Raw genomic sequence first — 20,908 nt, 5'->3', positions numbered from 1 at the left:
AATGCTGCATACCAGTCATCCTTAGGAATGAGTCAAAACATGATATCACACCCTTTCCAAAACCTGTGATAGCAGAAACATGTACTATGCAAAGTTTTCAGTCCATCAACTCACATGGTTCAGACTTCTCAAAAAAAACCCACCACGAACTGAAACTCAACTTCAACTCTCTGTAATAAATAATGAGAGGAAAGAGAGAATACTGGAAAACTGAACTCCAAGTGTTTGTGCAGCAACTTATGTTTTTTTATCTCTGCATCTTTGGCCACGCAGATAAAATAACAAACCACATAGACATAAATGAAGAAATAACATTCTAACACAGAGCAAGACCTATACACCAACAAGACATAGAGGCTGTGTGCAACACATCAGCCACTTCTTGATACAGAAGTTGTGAATCTGAATGACCTTTCCCTTCACAGATCATAATTGTCAGACCGTCAGACTCTGCTGTCTATGTCAGACTCTACATTAACTACAATCCCAGAAAAAGTAACAAGAGGGCACACAAACACATCACCAACTTATTATTCCATAAGAGCAAAACCTCCTTTTGTCCCCAGAGTCTTAGAAAAAAGTAGTATGTAAATAACTTCAAAGACATAAACTCGAACAATTCAATTAAAAAATATCAGTCTGCATTCCACCAGCATCATAATGGAGATGAAGACAGGCATGACATTGAGACATGACCAGTGATTTTGTGATGGATGCAGGTTCTGCCTACAGACTGTAGACCACACCAAATTAAGCAATATACTGAGGTTTTGGGGTGGTATTTCTGGTACTGCTCTCCTCTCTCCTCTCAGTGTCTAGTGGAGTGCCACCAAGGGTCCAACATTGGGCAAATATTGTTTTCAATGTATATATTACCCTTGGGTCACATCATCAACTGTCACAATATATCTTACCATTTTTATACGGATGATACACAGTTGTATATTTCTTTTCATCGAAAGGATTGTAAGAGATTCCCCATGACTGTTTTCATGACACTGAAAATTTGATGGACAAAAACTTTCTGCAGTTAAATGTTATTAAGTGGTATTAACCATCACTCCATCTACTATTGTCAACAGTTCAGCAGTCCTGGGGTTCTTTATCTTACCATGTGATACCAGTGTGCATATTATTCAGAAAGTATTTAGACCCCTTCACTTTTAGAAAACTTTATTGTAGATTAAATTTTAAATGATTAAAATTGCCATTTTGCCCATCAGTCTACACTAAATAATGACAAATTGAAAAAAAAAATTTTTTTTTGAAATTTTTGCAATTTTTTAAAGAAAATCAACAACTGAAGTATTATGGCACTCCAAATTTCAGATTTACTTGCGTAAAACTTGTGGTTGCTCTGCTTTGCTTTCATACCACAAACTAACTACACTGCTCACTCGGGAGCAGGCAGTCCAGTTGTTTGTCTACACCAGAATTCCACCGAAAGCATTCATATCAGCCCAAACAAATCAAACTTAACAGCGAAACACAATAGAATTATTTTTAAATGGACCAAACAAGCACACCACTGCCAGTCAGACAATGTCAGAAACTAGACAGTTCATGTAGTTATTTGTATCTCATTGTTGTGCTCTGGTTAACAAACACATCTAAATCATATTTTGGCGTGATTATGCAATTTGTATCAACATAACCTGGAGGGCTGCAATACCTCCAGCCCACAGAACAGGGAGGTTACCTGTTGTCAGACTCAGTTTTGGTGTGCGAAACAGAAAGGTGTCAGAAATGACATCATATTGGTCATTGGTATTGTTAAGCTCAGTATGATCAGCTCAACCTGTTTGTTTAACCAAGAGGAAGCTGTCACAGAGAGGACAATCGCATGTATTATTCAGTATAAAAGAAAATCAATCTTCTCCAGGATTTGACCTTTGCTGGTAGATTGTGAATGTGCGTGTGTGGTTAGTGGTGTGTATGTCTTTTGTTTGCCTTGTTTTTGCCCAAATTTGTCTATCCATCCCAAATTCAATGTATAACAGAATTTACATTGTGTCACTTATGGACTTTTTTTTTTTTCTTTCATAATGGCTTTGTACAGACGTTTACATGGGAAAGTGGGCTGATTAAAGTTTTCATTATATGGCTAATGTAAAGCAATCAGAAGCAGTCAGTAAAGGTAAGATTAATGACATACACATGCTTGTCCTACATTAGTTGTGAGGATACTCGTTGACATAATACACTCATTGGCATAGCCCTTAACCATAACAAATAAATGCTTAACCCTAACCTAATTCTAATCTTAACCCTAAAATGTCCTCACAATGATGGTTTCAAACCAAAATTTGTTCACACAACTATAGACATGTACACATATGCACACACACACACACACACACACATACACACACACACACACATAAACACACACACACAGACACACTGTTGGATTTTATGTTTCAGTTGTCACCTCTCTTCATTCATTTCCACATCCTCTGAACATTGTTGTTCAAAACCCTGCTTCACATCCACCCCTCTTTAATGTGAAAGGGAATAACAATAATTTGTCATTGTAATCTGCTGGGTCACACAGGGGTGAGCAGGGGATATGACAAGGTAATCAAATAGTAGGGATTTTCGAAAAAAAGAACAAGTGAAGGCTTTCGATTCATCACTCTGTCCCAACAACGGAGATTAATATTTGAATGTAATTATTACCTCCCTGGCTATTACTGACCACACTAAATGAAATAATCTGTGTAAGAGAGAGACTGAGTAAGACAGGTATTCCATTAAAGCGTCAACAGACCTGGGGGAGGTGGTATCACTTAGTCCAAATGAAAGAATGATGTGATATGTTGAGAATAAGGGGGGTACTCAGCATCCTAATGAGGACAAATATCATTATCTTGAGCACGTGCTATGTCTGTGATTAATTTTGCCACTCTGCTATCATTTGGTTAACATCAAATGAGCCATAAAGGAATGGCATAAATGGAAGATTGTTTTGTTTGATTGAATTTGATTTTATACAATCATTTTCCGGAGCTCAAAACTAATCAGAATAATGAGGAAGTGAAAATGTGTCAGTTGATCATTCTAAGAATCCTTTTAAATCCGTGGAGTAATTGACAACAACTATTCAGTTTTGGCAGAAAAGTGTGTCTTAACATTGACTTTAGAGATATTTCATTTGATTAGCTTGACCTTAAAAGCACTGTAAGATTCCGTGCTTGGATAATCCATGGACCACCCAAACTCCACACTTAACTTCAGTGAAGGTGATGAGTTACTTGAGTCTGAAAAAGTTAACAAAAAACTCACTGGAGATGATCAGAATTCAATGCAATAGAGTTTATTCTTTCACAAGAGATAAACCCGGGTTAGCTCTGGAAACCAACTGAAGAAACCATAGCTAGACAACATTTTTTATACCCCAAATCGCTCCTCCTTTCTGGTGGGTTCTCCACCTTCTTTTCTAAAAAATGAACTTCACTTCATCAGGAAATAATGGTGTCATGCTTTCCATATTTGATTACATCCTCCATATCCATATGGAAATAATGGTGTCCCTGCCTGGGTAAGTCTGGTTACCTCCTGACATCACTATCGCTTAGCCCACATTTTTTTTAAAACTTTAATATTTCAAAACTGTGTATTGTAGCAATCATTTTCTTAATTCAGATTAATCATAATACTTCTATTACTCAGTGCAAGCCCAATGATTGAGTCTGATTATCATCAAAATCAGTGTTAAAAGTTAAAATTAATGTTCAATACATTCTGGTTTATACTGTAACACACAGAGTATCTTCTTAATATACCTAGGCACACAGAGTACATTTCTCGGGATTTTACTACTACAATTGTTGGGGTCAAAGTCACACGATCACTTAAACCCCATTGCTTTGTCCTCAGAAGCTGTGGTTTAAACTGCACCTGCGGTTTAGTCTGAACCTACTGCTGTGTCCTGTACAAATCACCTTAACTCCTTTAGAGGTCACTGTATCTGAGGTTTAACTTAGACCTACTGTAGATCTGGTTTAACTGAGGGTTAACTTTAACCTGCTGCAGACATGGTTTAATTGAAGTTTAAGGTTATGAAGTTCAGTAGTTCAGGGCAGATTTAGATAAGTCAGATCATTTTTTAATGTCTAAAACGTCAAATCTTTTACCATGCATGTTGTCACTTCTTACTAATCCAGTGGCTGCAAGGAGGATATGTGGTCAGTTTTACAGTAATGTACATTGTAAGACACAGAAGAAAATAATCATATATGTATTGGGAGTCCAATGCCTTCTACAGATTTTGTGTAAACTAATACAGATGATCGATACTGCAGGTGACTGAAAGGAACTAAATGTGCTATATGCAATATGATATATGTACATTATAATATGTACATTTCATTGAAAAATTTAGAACTAATTTAGAACTAGCTAATTACTTAATGGCAGTGATAGTCACCTGTCAAAAGTAAGAGTAGACATGTTTTCAGATAGGTAAAAACTAACTTAATGTGGTTCATTGGTGAAACAAAATTCACTAGCAATTTTGCATCTAGTCATCAGATCACTGTCAAGTGAGAATAAGCAAAAACGGCTCAGCAACACAGAAAAAGGACAATAACAATGAGTATTCCATTGTCCCAGTACAATGCTGGTAAGCCTTCAGAGATGCCTACTCCCAGTGTGCTACATGTTGTTGAAGTTCCCTGTGAAACCTGTGATGGGCAAGTCAGACACCTGGTTTAGATGCAGTTTAGCTGTGGTTCAGCTGAATCAGTGCTTGTTTTTGACACAGCCTTCAGGTTCAGTTTAGGACATAGCTGTTTTTTAAACACCTGCAAGTTCTGGTTCAGGTGGACCTGTTCAAAACTGCAGCTAAGCCAGTCAGATGATAAGTGACAGAACACTAGCCCCAAGCAGGCTCATCAGTGTATAATTATCTACAATTGGGCCAAATATCACTTATATTTGTAGTTGTTTCCTCAGACCTGAGTCTCTATGATTGGGACATTCAGGGAAGGTTGAGCTAACAAATCATAACCATTTAGTTGGATCAGACAGCAGGTAGGAGTGTTGAATAGGACTGGCAGACCACAATTCTGAATGAAGCTTTGCTGCAATTGTGGAGGACTGTGAGATCAACTCTCATCTCCTGGTCATCTTGTGTCAAGCCAAAGGTTGAGAACAAGCCTCAGTAGACAATTCTCCAGACTTAATATAATCCAAAAAAGCCTAAAAGAGAAAAGATCATGGTTATGGCTTATTCAGAAAAATGATGACAAATAGTATAAGTCAGGACATTAAACCAGGACACCACTCCTAAAGGCAAACATTATATATAATTATTCACATTCCAGTCACATTTCACTGCTCCTTATGAATGTCACAGCTATCACACCAATCCTCCACTGCCTGTCACTGAACATAAATCACTGATGCAGAAAATTTACATATGAATCTAATTCACAGGAGACAGACCTTCATCAAATTGCCACAGCATGTATGCATCACTGGATATGTGTACGCAAGCAAAATCAAATGTTCCCACACAGAACTAGCTGATATAAGGATATTCAGTAAACTCAGTGTCCATTACAGCACTACTGTTGTTCAAGAATGCACACAAACACTTATGGCATCCACCGTGCTGCTGTGAACAGAGAGGCAGTCACTGGATCATAGAGGAACTTTATCCATCTGATGATCCAGTCCCTCTCTTCCTGTCTTCCTCATCTGAGCTCATGTTCTGGCAGGATTAATGATTTTGTTGAAGGCTGAGTGATAGATCAGAACAGAGCTGCATGAACCCTGCTGGATTTAGCTCCACTGCTTAACAACCACCAAAGGAACACAAACTCAGTTTCACTATCGTGTTTTATTTATTCTGAAAAACCCAGAGAACTGTTCTCTTTGAAAAATGCAATCTCTGCCAGGTCAACTCAACAGTTGCTCTATTTGTGTTGTTATAGCTATCTCACAGTCAGTATTGTAGGGTGTTGGAAAATGCAATGATTTGACAATTCGTCATTTGGTATGTTTAAGTAAGACTAAACATTTGTTAGTAACTAATGTTCTCTGTCTTTGCCTATCTGGCCAACAAATACGCAGCAAAAAACAACAAAAACAACAGAATCTAAATCTGAACTCAAATGCTCCCTCGACTCTTTGAATGTCACATTAATGTTTGAGTTTTGGAGAGCTAAGTCACATCCATTTTCTCATAAACATTGTAAGGTGACTGACAGTTGAACCTTCTTCCTCACCAATTCATCCAATCACTGAATGCATTCTTCACATTCATAAACAACCTTTTTCCTCATTGTCTGTCTTGCTTGTCTCACAGGCAGACATGCTGCCAGTCGGTCGTCTTGTATGGTACAGTATGTATAGTATAGTATACACTGATTAATGCACATATATTAATAGTTAATTAGTTAGCTTTACTGTAGGTCTATCATGTGATTAAGTTATAGGATAATAACTAAATGATACAATTAATCTGTTTAAAATAGATTAATGATAACTGAAAATAAAATAAGAAAATAGTAATTAAATATCTTGTTATATTTTATAATACCCCAAGCAAGCTCCTCCAGCAAAACAGCCCTGACTTACAAAATCTTCCAAGATCTCAAAAAACATCCATCTACTCATATTAATATTCCTGAGTTAGTGTCAGTTCTTGTCGACCACCCTGACCCCGTTTTTGTAGATTTGCTCACAGTTATACAGATAATCACAAGGATTATGGCTTGAGGTCATGACTCCTCTTACTACTTCTTTCATATTTTCCCCAAACCTGCAGTCAGCTCTAATGAGCCCAAAGTAGTTTCTGCTCTTCGGGATAAAGTAGTTAATAAAGGCTTCATGATCAGTGCCGGGTAAGCATCCTGTCATCCCCATTTTTTTAACAAATCATCTTAGTGTAGCCATGCATTCATGGAAAGAGAGGGCAATTCTCGACATGGTTGCCGCTCACAATTTTTCCCTGACCTAGTGTAAAGAGCATGATTCCAAGCAATCAATTTTCTCTTGATTATACATCCATTGATGACACTATCATCCTGATCAAAGTTGCCGGACATTGGGCATGGCTCAGCAAAGCTGACATATATGACACATTTAAAGTCATACCAATCCATCCATCCCAGTGGTCAATGTTCAGAGCTAAATGGGAAAACTAGTTCTACTTTTCTGTGCATCTCACATTCAGCTGTCGTAGCAGCCCTCACATTTTCAACTCCCTTTTAAAAGCTCTGTGCTAGATACTGCTTAACAAGATCCCCCTTCCATTTCTCCTCCATCTTCTCGACGATTTCCTATTTATCATCTTCTCATCAACTTTTCACTCACTCAGCATGCCTTGTAAGCTGAGAGAATGATTGGATACTCCACTCACTTTGAGTTTCTTGGTGTCATGCTCAACTCAGTGGAAATTAAAGCTTCTTCCCATTAGATAAATTGACTGGTTTCAAATCCATGATCAATTATTTTCTCCTCTAAGAATCCATCACCAAATGCAAACTTCTGTACCTCTTTTGGTATTTCAACTTGGCTTTGCGCATTAAACCTCAGTGCAGATCCTTTGTTCTCCCACCTCCTCGATCTTGCCTCTAGCCTTGATAATGGTTGCATGTCAGAATATGGCCTTTTGGAAAACTTTGCTAAATGAGTGGAATGGTATCTCATTCTTCTGTCATGACAATGAGGTATTAGCAACCTCCCTCCAACTATTTACTTATGTAGCTTCCTCCAAAGGCTTTGGGGAATTCTTTCAGGGGGAATGGTTTGCAGGGGTCTGGTCCTCAGCTTGACCAGTCAACATTATATATAGCCCTATGTGAAATCTACCCCATTGCAGTCACATATAATACCTGGGGCCACACTTGGTCTGGACAAAGACTGACATTCTTTTGGTACAACAAGGCAACAATCAGCATTATCAAAAACGACTGCCCCTCCTCTCCGCTCATTATATCTCTCATACCGGTTCCTCCATAGATGCCCCTCTGCAAAACCAGTTCCCCTCAGCTGCCCCTCCTTCGCGGAGCTGATTCTTAATTAACAACTTCATTACAACATCTATATTACAACTTCCTAGTTTATTCTCTTCTCTCATGGTCAGATTGCTACTTAAAGGTTTCTAGAAATCTTGTCCTCCAACTGATATTATTAATTCATTAATCAGATATTTTAGAGTTTGACTTTTTAGCCATTATGGTAACATTCTAGTCGTGATCTCTGAGATTCTGATATTTCATTTTCTGCTTCTATGGTCACCATTTTCCTCACTCTAAAAGAGACTCCCACAGTTCAGGCCGCTTTCCTTCAAATGCAATGACAGTGAGTTCTGCCCTTACACCAGCATGCTTAGATGCTTTAAGATATGTGGGTCTGCACCTGGGAATAACCCTTTCTTTTGCTTGAGAAATGGTTTCTCCATGACCAAATATTGGTTTAGCAATCACTTCCACTTATTACTTTTGGCCGAAGGCTACTCACCTTCGAACTTCTTATCTCAGTCTCCCCATAACGGTAGTCCTCTTCACATCATTAAACATTAGTTAGATGGGCATCGTCCGCATATAGTCTACATCCGCCCTGATAGTTGTCTCATCCTAGAGGCTCATATACTGGTGGTCAGTGGGCATGATGGCACTTTAATTCCTAACTTACTCGAGGTTCACAAAACTTTTAACTAATTTCATCTGTCACATAGTTCTCACTCATCCTCTGTCTCCCTCTTAATACTTACATCAGTTTGGCAGATTCCAACTTCCTGTTACGGCTGGGTTTTTTGGAGCAGGCTCAGACCCCCTCTAGCAGAGTGCTCTGCCAGGATCTGTCCCAGCCTCAGTCATGCCATCCATGTAATATGAGTCCGCACCACAACTTTGTTAATAAATAATTTTCTCACATTTGTGTGCTGAAGTCTTTTCTAGTTGAATTGGAAGTTTGCTGTAGTTCAAAAATGACACTGAGCCAGGTTCATTTGCACCTCTCTCTCTGGTCCAGCCTCTCCTCTGTCCTCCTACCTCCCACTTCATCCCATTCATTCAATTAGTGCATGTGTTCAGACCCTCTGTTGTACCTCCTCTAATTCATGAATGGTTCTTTTCCTCATTGTCTGTCTCGCTTGTCTCACAGGCACTCACCACTAGCCCAACTCTACCTACCACCAAAGGGCTCAAGACTCCTTGCCCTAGCAGGCTCAGACACCTTCCTGCAGAGCGCTCTGTGATGTTTGGTAAGAAACATCTAATCTCGCTGAGCTGAAGGTAAAATGGTGAAGCTAAAGAATGATAAAAGACTTAGCAATTCACGTTCACATTCCGCAATTAGATGTGCTGTGATTTTGCACCATTAGCTTTGGATTCTTTTGGATTACATTACAGTAATTTATTTTACATTGTAAATTGCTTTAGTCCAAAGTGACTTCCAATAAGTGCCTTCAAACCACATAGGAGTAAGAGCAAGATGTCCAAAACTGGGATTGTATCCCTTTTAAATAAATAACTGCAAGCACTACAGTACAAGTGATCAGAGATGGTTTTAAAGAAATGAGACATACTGTAACTAAGTGCTAAAAAGGGTTGTTGTGATGTAATCTGAAAAGGTGGGTTTTAGCCTCCAGTAGAAGATATGCAGTGATTCTGCTGTCCTGACTTCAGTGGGGAGTGAAGGATTATTTTTATATATGTGAAAAACAAACCTTTATATGGAAATGGCATGACAATTTGAAAAAACGTCTTTGGGTGCTGTGTAGTGTCTTGTATTTTTCTACATCTTTTTTCTACAGATAAGTCGTTAAGTAGGGAGAGTCAATCATGTCCAGAGTGAAATGTCCGTACGAGGGAGGCACATACCTGAGAAGTGACGGAGGTCTCAGCCAATAAGAAAATGGCCGTGCCGACAATGTTATTTACTTTGTTTAAACTTAATATCTGCTGGACCAGGGAGAGAATAGTCACTCAGACTTCGTGAACTGATGTGAATGCTGTATGCTTGTCAGGGATGCATAGTCTGGTCCAGAGCTCTGTAAGCAACCTCAATCTTTAAGACACTGCTGTATTTTAATAAATAGATGTGAATCTAACTATTTGCGTCCTGCATACTTCACTAAACGAATGTGCGAGTCCTGATGTTTTGAAGGATGGACTCAACAGGCACCATTTTTAAATGCAGTAGTTCTCTTGAATACATCCATGGATCAAAGATGGTCTCTGGTGTCAGTCTCAGTTGCTGTTTCCCTGATGCAGCGTTCTCCACAGCTGTCACATGTGATGTCGTGATGTCATACACCACCCCAGTTTTCCTCTCATTCTAGTCTTGAGGGTGTACCAACAGAGATCCCACTGGGATTCTCCTGGTTGTCTTTGTTGATTTAGCAGAGTCCATCCTGGTTGGGTTGGGTTGGGATTCCCATCATCCCCTCCCTGTACCTGATGGCTCTGATTGCCTCTCAGACCTGCAGCAGTTCCTTCTCTCTATCCTCCTCCTCACTGATAAGATGTTGTGCTCTGTATAGTAGGGCCCTCACCACTGATCTTTTATGTTTTAAGTGGTGGAATGGCAGCTTACCATCCTCCTTCTGTCGAACTTGATGTGTGGGTTGATATTAATGTGTTGGATGCAGCTGTCGATATTTGAGCTTTGCAGTTTGGTGAAAGTAAAGACAAGTCACTTTTATTTATGTAGCCCAAAATCATAAATAACTAATTTGCTTAAAAGGGTTTTACAATCAGTATGTTAAAGTGTTATCCACAAAAAGATATCAAATGTCAGCTGGGGTCAGACGATGTTGTCAGGGCAATCAGTTTAAAATGTTCCATGTCCAAGTTAGCTACAATGGGGAACATTGTGAACAGATTGCCCTATACAGTATTTTCAGCTCCACTGTAAGGGCAATAAAACAAGGTATACTGTTTTCTCAAACATTATGATATTGGATGAGTCTGTAATGCACATTAGATGTGTCACAAATGTATTTAATTTTCAACAAAACAAAGTAAGAAATTATGTAGACTTTATCTATCACTCCTCCTTTACACCCATTCTATATCCAAATTACCTTTGGTTTGAAAAAACTGTTGAAAGGTTGGTTGCTAAGCAACCTTTAGAAATATTGGAAGGAAACATTATGTTTGACAATTTTCAAACTGGCTTTTGAAAGAACCAAAGCACACAAACAGCCTTGCTCAGAGTAACAAATGTCATCCTAATGAGTGTGGATTCTGGTAATCTCACTATTCTCATTTTATTGGATTGGATCTTTTAACCCCTTATTCTGCACCAAGACTCCTCAGATTTGAAGATCAATTCTCCACAGTCCAGATTTGAGACAAAGGGGATCATGCTTTTACTTTTTTAGCTCCAACACTGTGGAAGAAAGCTGACCCTCAGTGTCAGAGTCAGTACCACATTTTAAAAAGCTTTTAAAAACCCATTAGTATAGAGTACCATTTTTATAACCTTTTTATAATTTCTACTCCATTGGTTCTATGTTGTTTCTTTTATATTTTGTTTTATTTCTTTGTTTGGCCAATCCCTCATATTCTTGTTCTATTTTACAGCTCTGTATTTTCTGCACACGTGAAGCCCCTTGTAACTCTGGTTTTGAAAGGTGCCAGAGAAATAAAGTTTACCTACTTACGTTGCTGTCAGATTTTCTTTTCACCCCAACTTCAGTTCAACCTGCCATCCCCAATTTTGATCAGCACCACCATGGAGTCACCCAGTAGCATTGTTCTGGTCTGTCTATAACATTCATTCTGATTTTGATCTATAAAACATAATAAAGGAAAGACATTACAAGATTGTTGTGACTTCAAGGAACATACCAACTTTACTATCACTTAAAGAATCGTTTAATAGGATATGATACTTTCACCCTATCCATGACTTTAAATGTGGTATCTGTCAAAATAAATGAAATGTTATATAACATAAAACACCACCAAAAGTCAGAATTAATACATATACATACATACATACATACATAAATACAAGTGAAAAAGTTTTAGTAACTTGTGAAAAATTGCTGTGAAGCGAGGATGCTTTCAAAAATTATGTACGGTGAGTAGTTTTTATTTATCAGTTAACATCATACAAGTACACCAAACAGAAAACATCTAAATCAAATCAATATTTGGTGTGACCATCCTTTGCCATTAAAACAGAACAAGTTCTCCTAGGTATACTTGCACAAAGTTTTTCAAGGTATTAGGCAGGTAGGTTGTTCCAAGCATCTTGGAGAACTTTCTGCAGTTCTTCTGTGGATATAGGCTGTTTAAAGTGCTTCTGTAATTTGATACATAATCCCAGATATGACACCCTGACCTTGAGATCAGGTCTCTGTGAGGGCCATACCATCTTTTGCCGGACTCCTTGTTCTTTTTTTCATTGAAAATAGTTCTTTATGACTCTGTCTGTATGTTTGGGGTTATTATCTCTTAGTGCGAAAAGAATCTGGGACCAATCAGATTCCTCCCTGATGGTACTGTGGATAAGAATCTAAACATCTAAAGTGGATAAACTTTTGCACAGTTCTGTATATTTCAAACACAAGAACTGCTGTGTAATCTTGATTACACTCAAGATTACACATTGACAACAACAACCAAGTACATTTTCTAGTTATGTATGGCACAGATTCTCTGGCTATTCAGAGATAAACTGTAGAGTCTGCATTCATCCGTCCATAAAGCAATACGTGTCGTGTTATTCAATGCATTTATCCTTCAGTATCTTTCTCACAGTCTTCAAGTAGTCAGAGTCTGGGTAGCCATCACTGACACATTACAGAGACAGTGAATTTATTACATTTAGAGCAATGGTTCTAAACTGGAATTATGTTTTATTTGTAGAATTAAGTTTTCAACAAAGAACTTTAGAAGTAAGAGTATAAAATTTTGAAACTTAAAGGCACAATCTATATACAGTAGACAAAAACTGAAATCACAGCAGTAGAACCTGCTATTACTCTCAGAATGCTCTTAATACAGAGAGAAATTAACTCAGTTTAAATTACTGTATTCAATTCAAACTTTTCTTATGCTGCTGAAGGTTTATCAGCAATGTTTTTAAACACAATAGTAAAACTGATCAAAACATTGCATCCAACTAATCATATTTCAAAAATTGTTACTTGATATACACTGTACATTACAAGCATTATATTGTATGAAATTTATACAATAATTAAACAGATTTCTTGATATTTTGAAGGAAAAGTTGGTTTATCATTTATTATACAAAAGAAATTTCAAGGTCTCTCCCAGGGGCCTTAGACAGATGTTTTATGAGTCCATGGGGGCCTACCTATGGAGCAGCCTGTTGCCTTACCATAAATGGAAATAAGCCAAGCTATGCTGTTTCCGAGATTCAATTAATGGCCAGTGCATGGGCTGCACATGAACATTATATATGTTTTTATCTTAGTGGATGATGTGTTTGGGTTGAAGTAAAGATAACCAATAAGTTCTTTGTCTTAAGAAACACTATAAAGATGATTGTAAGCCCTTTCCTATTGAGAGACTCTCCTTTGACTTCTTGTGATAATATGTCTCCTATATTGTAACTTACAATATATTTCACTTTAACCCTGTCAGTGTTTTGTGTGTTTAATTGTGTTCAGAGTCTTTTGTAAAAAACCACCGAGATCATTTCCTGGGGCTGTCTTCTGGAAGGACATCATTCCCTGGCCAGGACATTGAGTGAGAATCCTCAAACCTCACAAGGGTTTTTTTTGCTCAGTAGTCTCCTTCCAGAAAGCAGAGCACAGTAAGTGATCACATTTTTTGAATATATTAATTGTTTATATATATATAATGCTTAGTAGGGTATATAGACTTAATTGACATTTATTGTTTGTGTGAAGATTTTGTTTTTAATTCTTTCTTTGTTGATTCCAAACTTGGAACAGGGAATTCCTTGAGGGGATTTGCCTGAAAAAGGGAGAGAAACATGGGGTTCTCTGGCCTTAAAGTGCACGGAAAATAGGGGGAAAGGGATTCTCGCCTAGTGATACATATCCATTGGTTGCCAGGGCAGATTTCCGCTGAAGAATTTCAGGGCTGGAAACGTTGGCAGCTACTGGATGTTATGTTTACTGGTGCTGGTCGATGTTAGAGAAATTATTGACCTGGTCAGTGTCTATGTTTTTGGTCTGCACGTGTGTGTGTGTGTGTGAGGCCTACAAAGCGGCCTTTTTCGTCTCTGTTCTTTGTGTGTGTATGAGCCTTATGTGTGCATGTGATTGAGAGAAGGAGGAGAGATAGAGAAGACAGCAGTTGTCTAGCTTTAAGTTACTGTGTGTCTCTGTTTGTGTGTGTGCCAGATTGATGATTGTTGTGTTTTTTGGTGGTGTGTATGTACATTGAAACTATGAGAATGGGTGAATGGATGATTAAAACAGGGTGTAACTGTTGCCTTGAAGGTTTGTGCTGAGCAGTTATTTGTCTGAAGAGAAAAAAACAAACTGTGGTGAAGACCAGTTAGAGAAAGGCTTTTGTTGCTAAAGATGAGTGGATGTCTCTTGGTAAGCAGAGGTGAGACGCTTCACAATTAGAAAAACAGCATTACAGTGCTTTGTGTGGTTCCTTGGTTAACTGCATTTACCTTTTTTCCTTTTTCTTTTGGCCATGTCTGTGGTGTTGAAATGAACTCCACTCATTTAAAAGTACTTACATTATTTGAGTTGAATGATCCCTTTTTATTACCATTTTTGAGGGAAAAACAAAATATAATAATAATTTTATACTGGTTGGGATTTATTCCATTGAGTTTGTCATTTATACTTTAGAATCTTATTCTTGGCTTTCCACTTTCCTTTTTATTTTACTTCTTTTTCTTTTCATTGAAAATAGAATTATCAGTCTGTTTATGGTTTAGGATTATTTAATAATAATAATCATAAATAAGGCATATTATACCTTTAATATAACAGGATGACCATGTGTGCCAAAAACAGCCATCAGAAAAACCTTCAGTTTCCAGCAAAAGTTATGTATGATAAATATGGCTCTACAGCCATACAATTCTTGCCAAAATGGCATAAAACATTAGGATTTCCTCAGTGTGGGAGTTTTCAGCATGCCTCTCTTAGAACTTTGAGAAAAAAGATGGCAAAGAGATTTGAGGGTAAAATTAAAAAGGCTAAAGCATGTGCTTTAGCCAAAGCATGTTAAGTGGAAAAAATAACTTAAAAGTTTGAAATTGTGGGAGAGAGAAGCAGATAATAGAGGACTGAGAAAGTGTGTAAGAGCGTGAAAGTATTTGTTTCTTTGTGTGTGGATGGAGCACATGATAAAGTGATGCAGATGACTCCTAGAGCCCTTGTTGAAGATGTCACAAGCTCAGCTTATTATACACAACACCATTTTGTGATAATGTAGCAGAGTTTGAACCAAGATGGCCATGAGATGGTTCTTTTGAAAACTCTTTTATGACATTATTGCATGAATTTATAGATCCTCCTAATCCCACAGGGCCTCCTGACTGGGATTACTAGTATATGGTAGAGTGCCTTGGGGTCTGGGATGCCACTGGTTGAAAGGTCAGTCACACAGGTTAGATGATATAAAGCTGCCCTAAAACAGTTCTAGTCAGTGTTCATAAAGTTGTTGAAATTGACTGCCCTGTAAGAACACACACTCCACAGCAGGGAGATGGAGCTCCCCTTGGTGTGCAACAACGTCTAAAACAGCGCTCACCGAAGAATACACTCCACCTACAGGTTGAACGTAGAACTGCAGTGGAAGAAAGCAAAGTTACTACTGCAATGCCAACTGCTGGCCATACACCTCCACCATATACTGGTTTGTTGGACCAAGCCTTAAAGATATTCTTGCAAATACCTCAAGAGACACCATGGAGCCAAATAACTATGCAGAAAGGAGTGCAATTTAACTCAGCTGGCCTACTATGATCCACCTGCCAGAGCTAGAGGCAGAGACCGAGGCAGAGGTAGAGGCCGTGGACGAGGGAGAGGTAAGAGCTTCCCCTATGACAACAGAGAGGAAACTGATGTTTGCTGGAGATGAAATCAACTGGGCCACATTGCTAGAAACTGCAGAGCTATGATGCCAGAGGTGTGGGCTGGTGAATGCGGAATGTTGTGCCCACCATCTGGCTAAGTGTCTGTGAATAGACCAATTGGAGACAGGAATCAACAATCACAAATGTCATGACTATCTACACAGGTCCTAACTCCTGATAACTCTTGTCAGGAGAGTGAAAAATGTCAAACAAGTGATTCTGAAGATACTGAACTGTTTTATCTTTCTCTAAGCTATAAGTCTGAAGACCTCCCAATGTTTAAGATCAAAGTTCATGGTACCACCTATAAAATACCAGCTGACACAGGAGCCACTGAGTCGACATTGAGGTCAACAACAGAAGCTTTTCAGATTTCTCAAAAAATAAAGACTTGCATCGGCGTTTCACAAACGCCTTTAAAGTGTGAAGTGACTGAAAAATGATTGTCCAGTGAATTTGGCGGGTAAAGATTTGTTGTATGCTTGACTATTGTTTTTACCGATAATGATTTGGTATTGAGAAAGTCTGACCCTTCTGATGAACTTTTGGCTGTTATTGTATGCCACTCCTCAACGGCTCCCAGATATGGTTATTGTTGGAACATTGATCCCTCTTCAGGTACACAAGAGTTGTGTGATTTTTTGAAGCCCATAGTGGTGAAGCATTTGTGAGACATGATCCATGCACTTATAGGTCTCATGAAGCCAATGAAAGTGCAGACAAACAGTTTGAAAGAGAAAAGGATAGACAAACTGATGAGGAACAGTATTAAGGAAATGATAAATACCTGGAACTCCCCACTAGTCGGTTCGAACTGAAGAAGCCTTTCGGATGAGAGGCGAAACATCTTCAAGAATTTCCCAACAACCCAGCCACAATTTTATCCTCGGTGCCTTAAAATGCAAAATGATTCACTGTGATAAAGTTGGCCAATCCTTTCTTTAGTGTTCCAGTTGATCCAGCATCACAATACTGGTTCACGTTTACCTTTAAAGAAAAAATTACTGCGGGACACGTCTTGCGCAGGGTTCAACGGCGCCCCCCTCTGTTTAATCGGTCGCATTGCAGGAAAATTTGGCAGGTTTTGTTTTTCCCAAAAGAAAAACGGATGATTTGTTGATTTGCTCCACATCTGAAGAAAACTGCATCATTGATACAAATGCCCTATTGAAATATTCAGCATTGCAGGGGCAAAAAGCATCACTAAAATAAAAACTCCAGCTGATTAAACAACAAGTGCACTATTTAGGACTTGAGATCTCAAAAAAACCAACAGAAAATTAGCAAAGACAGAATTTAGGCAAATGTTGAGCTGTTTAGCATGCACAGGTTACTGCAGACAGTGCATCTGTGATTTTGCTAAATTAGCTCATCCACTCTCTGACATTGCACGTGAGACAGGACTGACTGCATGTGACCCAATGACTTGGACTCCTGAAGCTACTGACTCTTTTGAAAAATTGAATGAAGCTTTGGCTTCTGCGCCTGCTTTAGGCATTCGTTATATGTTGAAAAACTTCAGGCTAGCGGTTGATGAGAAAAATGGTTTCTACAGTGCTATTCTGCTGCAGAAACACTTTGACAATTTTTAGCCTATTGCTTACTATTGGTTATCTAAGCAACTTTTTCCTTACATGGATAAGCCCTCACATGGATTAAACCATGTTTCAAAAGGAGGTATTAATTGATGTCATTGCTCAGAACTGGGATTCTATTGGGTTCAGTATGGTGGCTGAAAATGTTTGTAAGAAATGTCTGGTGTGTGCTCAACATAATATTGGTAAGTCACAAAACAAGACACAAACAGACACAAACAGTCAATTTCAGCATTTGATGATGGATTTTATTGAGTTAACTCCAGCTAGATGGTATAAATACTGCTTAGTAGTTGTACATATGTTCTCTAAGTGGATAGAGGCTTTTCCTTGTAATTTTATGGTCATCTTTATTTTGCTCAACTGTGTTATTCAGCGTTGTGACGGACTCTGATATCATGGGTAGAGAAATGTTTTGATGAAGGGTTTGATCAATGGTCAAATGCTTATGGTTTGTTTTGTTATTTGTAGATATTGAGTTTGAAGTGTGTATTTACCCTCTTGATCATTTTATGATGATGTGACATGTATTTATATATATATATATAAATCCACATGGATAGGTACTTTCCTATTATCAATCGTTTTACTACTTTTTTTGATAATATTGAAGTCTTAAGTCACGTCTTAAGTTTGATAAATGATAAAAAGGGGGGAAATGTGAAGAAAAAGTCGGTTTATCATTTATTCACTTTTGGTGATGCTCCTATAGAAGTTTCAAGGTCTCTTCCAGGGGCCTTAGACAGATGTTTTATGAGCTCTGTGGGGCCTACCTATGGAGCAGCCTGTCGCCTTACCATAATCAGAAATAAGCCAAGCTATGCTGTGTCTGAGCTTCAATTTATGGCCAGTGCATGGGCAGCGCATGAACATTATATATGTTTCTATCTTATTGTATGATGCGTTTGGATTGAAGTAAAGATAACCAATTGCAACTAAGTTCTTTGTCTTAAGAAACACTATAAAGATGATTGTAAGCCCCTTCCTATTGAGAGACTCATCTTTGACTTCTTGTGATAATATGTCTCCTATATTGTAACTTACAATATATTTCACTTTAACCCTATCAGTGTTTTGTGTGTTTAATTGTGTTCAGAGTCTTTTGTAGAAAATCTTCCACAACAATGTTAGTGTTGCAATTTCTGTCAGTATAAACCTCTTCAAATGAATGCTTGAAATTACTTTTAATGGTCTCAGGTTGTCTGATATCATCAGTAACATGAGAAGATGGTGATGATGGATTTGCAACTGATCCACTCTCTGTTTGTCTCTGAAACTTAACCCTCTCATTTTTTTCTTTCCTGCTCCTGACTTTTTTGGCTGGACAGCAAAAGCAGGGCCAGCCCTATAAATGCACATGACGCTGAATGATTAGGGGTTAAACCTAACCCTAACCCTAACTCTGAGTGATGAAGTTACACAATTGGTCAGCTGAATGTCACATGACTGAGTGTTCAAGTTACACCATTGGTCTACTAGCCGGGTGTTGGAATTTCCCCAGTGGCCGTTGTTCTTTCAAAATGAATTGGTGTGAACAGTATTTAATATGTCATCAGGGGAGAGTTTACAGGTAGTATTGCCAACTTGGCGCCTTTGTCACTTGATTTACCAACCAACAGACCATTTTAGTAGCTTTTTTCCACAAAAGCAGCTAGCGTCAAATCTAGCACTTTTTGGACAAACCTTAGCTACTTTTCGTAGACGAGAGTTGCCAGCATTGCCCCGCAAGCACGAAGGGGTTTACCCTCCACAGGTAAACCTCTCTCTGTTCTCATTCAACTGGCTGCACGGCAGCTGACATACAGCTATGTCCATAAGTTCTTGGACTGTGACACAATTTTTGTAAATTTGTCTCTGTACACCACCACAATGGATTTGAAAAGAAGGCCTCAAGATGTGATTGAAGTGGAGACTTTCAGCTTTAATTCAAGGGGTTTAACAAAAATATTGCATTAATTATGTATAATTAATGCATAAATTATAATTTATGTATAGTTCCTCATTTTCAGAGGCTCAACAGTAATTGGACAAACCAACATAATTATAAATATAAGGATTATTTTTAATATTTGAATGAAAATCCTTTGCAGTCATTGATTGCCTGAAGGCAGTCTGGAACCTATGGACATCACAAAATGCTGGGTTTCCTCCTTTGAAATGCTTTGCCAGGCTTTTACTGTAACCGCCTTCATTTGCTGCTTGTTTGTTGGTCTTTCTTCAAGTGACTGACTTGACTGATTGAAGAATATTCAATTTCTTTGCCTTGAGAAGCTCTTGGGTTGCTCTCACAGTATGTTTTAGGTCATTATCCATCTGTACTGTGAAACACCGTCCTATCATTTTAGCAAAATTTGGCTGAATCTGACTAGATAGTACAGCCCTATACACTTCAGATTTCTTCCTGCTACTTCTATCAGCAGTCACATCAACAATAAACACCACTTATTAGGTTGCATTGGCAGGCATACATGTCCATGCCATAACGTTGCCTCCACCATGTTTGACAGTTGATATGATATGCTTTGGATCATGAGCAGTTCCTTTCCTTCTTCATACTCTTCTCTTCCCATCATTCTGGTACAAGTTAATTTTTGTTTCATCTGTCCAAAGAATCTTGTTCCAGAACCAGGCAGGCTTTTTTAGACTTTTTATGGCAAAGAATAATCTGGCCTTCCATTGGGCACAAGGGGTCACTGAATGGTTTGATGAGTATGAAAATGATGTGAATCATATGCTATGGCCTTCGCAGTCAACAGATCTCAACCAAATCGAACACCTATGGGAAATTTTGGACCAACACATTCAACAGTGCTCTCCACCACCATCATCAAAACACCAAATGAGGGAATATCTTTTGGAAGAATCGTGTTCCATCCTTCCAGTAGAGTTGAGGAGAATCAATGCCAAGGCACATTGAAGCTGTTCTGGCAGCACATGGTGGCCCACACCTTACTAAGATGCTTTATGTTAGTTTTTCCTTTAATTTGTCACCCATCTGTAGTTTTTGGACTAGACTGTAGGACTGTTATATTAAAATCAAATTAGTTGTTGTTTAACTCTTGTTCATCTATTAATAGTATTAGACGTCATCTTGATAGTTAACTAGTCCTGTACCATTCTGAATAATTCATTGATGTGCTCCATTGTGATTATTGTTCAGACCCTATGCTTTGCATCATATTCTATAATCAACATAATCATTTTCACTGACCACAGTGAATAAGCTGAAGTATGTGATCATTGCACGTAAAACCTCAAGTAAATTAATTTCATACTTGCCAGCGAGATTACTTTCAAGAATGTTC

Source organism: Xiphias gladius, chromosome 5 (genome assembly GCF_016859285.1).
Source record: "Xiphias gladius isolate SHS-SW01 ecotype Sanya breed wild chromosome 5, ASM1685928v1, whole genome shotgun sequence".
In the NCBI taxonomy this organism is placed as follows: domain Eukaryota; kingdom Metazoa; phylum Chordata; class Actinopteri; order Istiophoriformes; family Xiphiidae; genus Xiphias; species Xiphias gladius.
Note: the sequence above shows the minus strand (reverse complement) of the source record.